Consider the following 6,640-nt stretch of genomic DNA (forward strand, 5'->3'; position numbering starts at 1 on the left):
ACAGTCTTGCACAATTCACAGCACTCACCATAGCACATACCCTCCCCAATGTCTATCACTCAGCCATCCCATCCCTCCCATCCCCCACCACTCCAGCAACCCTCAGTTAGTTTCCTGAGATTAAGAATTCCTCGTATCAGTGAGGTCATATGATACATGTCTTTCTCTGACTGACTTATTTCACTCAGCATAATACCGTCCAGTTCCATCCATGTTGTTGCAAATGGCAAGATCTCATTCCTTTTGATGGCTGCATAATAGTGGCTACTCTTAAGGAACAAGTGCCTAGAAAGGAGGGTGATGGATGGCAGGGAGCTGTTAATATTATGTTTCTTGGTCTGGATGTTAGTTCAATAGGGAGTTCAACTGTGAACAGCCACCAAGCTGTACACTGTTGATTTTTGCACATTTTTGTATCTAGATAATCAATAAATAGTTTAATCATGTAGGAGTATCTTGTCATGTCCACCGCTTGGACTCTACTACCCATGTTGAATAAAGGGACATGGGACATGATGGATTGTTGATTTAAAAAAAAAAAAAGACTTGCTTTCTCAACCCACAGGTGTAACCTCTATAGTTAAAGGTACTGAAACATACATACATAGTAAGTTCTTTTGCTCTTGGAAAGGAGACATCTGTTCCAAAGCAACTGGGCAAAACTGTAAATAAGAAATAAAATATGATGAGAGGTATCTTCTTATAAGCTTTCTGGATGATGATAATGTACCTTATTGTGTGTTATGCAATAGAACATTTTGTATAGCATCATGATGTTAAATATTGGCATCATTTTAAGACCAATTACTCAGAGTTTACAGAAAAAAGTATAGACATTATGAGCTCTTTGAAAGCCAAAAATTATTCAAACTGGGAATGAAAATCCACTGAAGCATTTTACAAATTTTAATTCTCAGGTAAATATTAATAGCTATAACCCACATAAACAAAAGCTCTTTGGGGTCCACGATAATTTTTTGATGATTTTTTTTAAAGTAAGCTCTAGTCCCAATGCAGGGCTTGAACTCATGACCCTCAGATCAAGAGTCGCACGCTCCACTGACTGAGTCAGTCAGGCACCCCACGGGGGCCTTGATAATTTTTTATAAGGGTAAAGGGTCCTTCAGGCCAACATATGAAAACCACTACGGATTATCCCAATTCCTTGTTCTTTGTTATGTCATTGTTACGGAATTACAAGCCTGCATTTAAGTCCTTGGTTAGGCGTAGGTTTGTGGTCCTTCCAGTTCAGAAAGCTGGTTTTCAGTAACCTGAGGGATTAAAGATAGATTGTTTGTTCTTTGGCATTATGGGTCCCTTGTCTATTTTGTTTGTTGTTATTATATTTTTGTTTTTCTTTACTCTTTAATTTTTTTCTCATTTTATTTTTTTCTTTATTCTTTTTCTCAATTTCCCTTTATCTTTTATGCTCTCTCTCTCTTTTTTAATTAGCTTGCTCTTTTTTTTTGTTTATTTTTTATTTTGGTCTGGCAGTTGTGGGGTTTTTTTTGTTTGTTTTGTTTTGTTTTTGATTCCACTATAAAGATCAGTTCATCAGGTATGCTTTGGAAATGATTTTCTTTTTTTTTTTTTTTTAAATTTTTTTATTTTTTATTTATTTTTTTTAAAGATTTATTTATTTATTTATTTATTTGAGAGAGAGAGAATGAGAGAGAGAGAGCAGGAGAGGGAGGAGGGTCAGAGGGAGAAGCAGACTCCCCGCTGAGCAGGGAGCCCGATGCGGGACTCGATCCTGGGACTCCAGGATCATGACCTGAGCCGAAGGCAGTCACTTAACCAACTGAGCCACCCAGGCGCCCCGGAAATGATTTTCTTTTAAGCAATTTGGACCAAGTTTCTCAGCTGCTTTTCCAAATTTTAAGCTGCCCTTGGGACACCTTGACTCTAACCCCAACAGTAAGTCCAACACACTGCAGTTCCTTTCAGCCATTCACCTCTGCTGAACAGGAAGCCTGTGTTGATAGTTGCTGGTCTCTCAAGAACATCACCAAGTGTTACCTCTCCAAGGATAACTTTGGCAAGGTGAAATTGACTCAGCACATTCTGACTGGGAAAGAGATAGCTGTGAAAATCATTGACAAAACTCAATAGAACTCAACCTCCAGAAATGATTCCATGAAGTAAAAATCATGAAGGCTTTGAATCATAGTGAACATAGTGAAATTATTTGAAGGGATAGAGACTGAGTAAATACCTTATCTTCTCATGAGGCATACTAGTGGACAAGAGGTATTTGAGTATCTGCTGGCCCAGGGAGTAGGAAAGAAAGAGGCCTGAGCCAAATGCCACCAGCTAGTATCTACTGTGCAGTACTGCCCCTGGAAGTTTCTTATTAATAGAGACTTAAAGACAGAAAACCTGCTCTTGGATGCTGACATGAACATCAAGATTGCAGACTTTGCAGCAAGAAATTCACCTTTGACAACAAGCTGAACACCTTCTGTGTCAGTCCTCTTATGCTTCCTTAGAAATCTTCCAGAGCCAAATGTAAGGTGCACCCCTGGTAAATAAATATGTGTTGCTTGGGAGTTATCATATATACACTGGTTAGCAGTTCCCTGCATTTTGATGAACAGAATTGGGAGAAACTGCAAAAGCCAGTAGTGAACAGAAGATACCATACTCCATTTTACATGTTCATAGGGTCTTAAAACCTCAAGAAATTCCTCAGTCTCAATCTCAGCAAGAGAGCCTAACTGTGCCAGGGTCAGAGGTCTCCATGGTTTCTGTTTCCTCAGCAGTGTCCCAGGCCCAGCCCCCCTGCACCAGGAATCCAAGTCAACCCCATGTGGCACAGCCAGGCCTCTAGGCTGTGACCTGCACAGAGAAAATGTGGGGGTGCTGCAGTCCCTGGAATGGTCCGATCACCTCCTCTTCTACCCCCAGTATCAGCAGCAGTGATAGAGGCCCATATGGAAGCAACATCTTCATGGGTATTTCCAAAGGAAACTTTGTCCATGCTTGGCATCTGGGATAGGTGCATGACCAGCAGGATTCACCCTGTGTGACCCCAGCCTCTCTCCCTGGCAACAACCATGGCCAGCAAGGGACCACTGGGAGCCGCTTCAAGTTTAGATACAGAAATATGTGTTTCGGGTTTGCCAGAAGAAACCTAAGTGAACCTGAAAGCACAGATGAATTGGAGATGCTCCAAACTCATGTAGTGGGCAGCCAAGACTGTAATGAAAGGAAGTGGGGAGGAAGGAAAAGGGGAAGGAAGGAAGGATAGAAGTTAGGAAGATGAAAGGACAGGTGGATGATGGATGGAACGATGGATGGATTTGCAGAGGCTAGCCCTGCTCACCACACCTTCCATGGAATATGGAGATCACCGTGTCATGGGGTGCAAGGAGATGATGAGGGAGATTGGCCTGTGTAAGCTGAAACAACAGGTGCGGCTGGGCATGTGTAGCTGGCAGGGCCGAGACGACCTCTGGCAGTGGAAGACAGAAGTGTGCAAACTACCACGGAACTCTCTCAAGCCAGCTCAGTTTAAATGAGTATTGGTATTGCTACAGCCTTCACAAGCATTGCCTCCAAAATAACCAAGAACCTAAGCTTTATAAGGCTGCCAGGAGTGGCTTCAAGGCAAGGGGAGGGGCTGGCTGGCCCTAGTTCCCCGCTGGCCAGTCTATTCCCACCTGGGCAAAATTTCAGAGACTAAACTGGTGTGTTCGCCCTGGGGCACTTCCGCCCCCCTTCCCCTCCAATCTCCCATCTCCTTCTTCTGTGTTTGTCCTCGAGGGGAGATGGTTCACCGAGAAAAAAGGGTCTCCTATTTCCTTAGAAGAAAGGAGGCACAGAGATAAGATAATGTCATAGCATCTCGGTTTCTACCACTTCACCATTGGCTCACACAGCTGCTTTCCGTTGAAGAGCCTTTGGCATGGAAGTATGTATGGGATGAAGACCATGTCAGTCCTCTGAAGATGAATTCTGAATTTATATTTTCATTCAAGATGTAAAACCAGAATAGGCAAGGCTTTTGAGTAGCCCTTTGTGTATCTAAAGAATTCCAGCATGCTCTGCTCGTGACAGAATCATCCATTTTTCTCTTTCTCTTTTAAAAACACTTTTGGACCTTGTGTTAGAGACCACAAAATCTCTTTGGTCTTTTTCTGCCTTTCACACGAGAAGCCAATAAACTCTGAGAAGCCAGGCACATGAAATATTCCATCTTCCATTCATTCAGATAAGGCTCTTGTGTTCCCGGATGAATTTTTAACCCCATTCACCACTTTTGATAATTACTACTTGAGGGTAAGGTGTTGTAAAAGAAGGAATTGCTCCCATGAAATGGAGTTATGAGAGATTTTGTCTTTGCTTCTAGTTATGTTCCCTTCTGCCATGAGGGTTAAGGGCCACCAAAGTGCAATGATATGTCACGTGGCAACAGTTCCTTCCCTGGAACATAATTTGTCCCAGCTTGCATAGCAGTTTGCTATTCCTTTCTGTCTTCTCTTTTTAAAAGTGGAGAAGGAGCCACTTGGAAATGTGGAATAATTTCTATAGCTAAAGGCATCTAAGATGATAGAGCTCTGTTACCAGAAGGATTTGCTTTTGAATGTTGTTCTAACATCAGTTCCCTACACAGAGTCATGAGTTTCCCATTTCCATTTTACCAAGTTTTCTTGGGTGAACTTTTGATGTTTAGCTAAATTTTCTGTTCTTATTATAAAAGATACAAACTTGACAAAGTGCCATTGCTCAAGGTGGGTTTTTTGTTTGTTGTTTTAGATTTTTTTTTTTTTAAGTAGGCTTCACACCCAGCATGGAGCCCAATGAGGGGCTTCAACTCATGACTCTGAGATTATGAGCTGAGATGAAGGGTCCAATGCTTAACTGACTGAGCCATCCAGGTGTCCCGTATTTTTTAGATATTTAAGATCTATGATCGTTTTTATAGACTGTCATCTCTATTTCAACTCCTGAACTACCATAGTTCCATAACCTATCTTTCTGTACCATAGTTCTTTCATATACCTGTATTTTGTTGTTGTTGTTAAATGTTTCACTAACCAGCCACCAAAATGGAGCTGATTAAGTGGAAGCTTGTTTTGCACTGAGGAGGGAAATCATCAGGGTAAATGGTACTACCACAGGGACTTGTGCTGGATAGGAAGACCCAGAGCCTGAAAAGGCACAATTGCAGTTGGCATCATGTCTGTATCGGGTCATGAAATTTAGAGATGCTCATTCTCCTGTGTGGAATTGAGTTGCAAAAATCTTCAGACTGAGCAGCATCATTTACAGATGGCCTCCCATCAAAAGACCTCCCATTTTTATTCTTCAAGAGGCTAAAAACATCTAAAATGGTGTTCTGTCTAAAGCACTTGGTGGAAAAGACAATTTCTTTTTGGCTTTCTTGGTACTTAAGACTACATCATATTACATGTGTATGGCCCTTCTGCCGTAGGCTGCAAAGTCATCAGACTGTCACTAATGCATGATAGAGTGAAAAGAGAAAACAACTAGGAAATGTGAAACTTCTTGTCCTAATTTTCCAAATTTGTGACTTCAGACAAGTCCGTTATAATATAGGCCTGATGTCAGTTGTGAAGATTGAATGAAAATAAACAAAACTCTACATCAAGGGCTTAGTACAATAAGTAGGTGCTTAATAAATGCAATCTATCTCAGTGTTGATTATATTTCACATCTGCCTTGCAGCTCCGTGTGGCTGTGTGACTCGGTTCTGCCCCATGGGATGTGGTCAGAATGATGTGGGCTATTTATGGGTTGTGCTATAAAAGGATGGAAACTGTCCTCTCTTGTCCCTTTCCTCTATCCTGCCTCTTGGAATGTGGACATGGTAGCAAGTCCTCCTAGACCATGTAGAGAAGGGCAGTATGCTAGGGATGTCAGATAAGGTGACTTGATGGAGCAGATTCTTCACAGCAGCTCTGGACCATTCATGGCTAGACTCTTATAAGACAGAGAAATAAATTTCTAGCTTAGTTTAGAAATCTATTATATACTACTGAATCTATTTCTATCTGATAAACATTAGTTTAACTACCGAAGTATTTGGTTTGTCAGTATACAAATAGTACTAATTATTCTTTTATGTGAACCATACTATCTTTTACATGAAGTATAGTAATACATATGCATATTTTAAATATAAGACATTATTTAGTTTGCATATGACACTAAACACATTTTGTGTCCACTGTCATACCTATAGCTTGTTATTTATATATTAACTCTCACATACACACATCATACAGTTATTACAAACATATGCATCAAAATGTAAAATAGCCTATATATAGTCTTATCTCTATGTAATGCCATACAATGCCCATTTAAGACCATTGAAGTGTGCAATTAAATTACTACAAATTATAAACATCATTTGAAATATTTATGACAGGAAACTGGTGTTTGAAAACTTCATTTGGATCAGAGATTCGTTTTAACCATGTTTATACGAACTATTTTCCAATAGTCTAACTTCTTTTTGACCACATAAGGCATCTTACCAATTTCCTAACCCACAGTTTATAAACCCAGACCATCTTAAATGAAAAAAGATCAGGAATCCTTGAGAAAGTACACTGCAATGCTACCACAAAAGGAAGACAGAAAGAGATATATCAGAAGGGGAAGTCAGAAA

The 6,640-nt window shown here is 40.4% G+C and overlaps 1 pseudogene; it reads left to right on the forward strand.

The window, feature by feature from the left end:
• Window positions 1-770: 770 nt before the first annotated feature.
• Window positions 771-2,717, forward strand: LOC110582023 (annotated as a pseudogene).
• The last annotated feature ends 3,923 nt before the right edge of the window (window positions 2,718-6,640 follow it).

This window comes from Neomonachus schauinslandi, chromosome 8, assembly GCF_002201575.2.
Source record: "Neomonachus schauinslandi chromosome 8, ASM220157v2, whole genome shotgun sequence".
Lineage (NCBI taxonomy): Eukaryota > Metazoa > Chordata > Mammalia > Carnivora > Phocidae > Neomonachus > Neomonachus schauinslandi.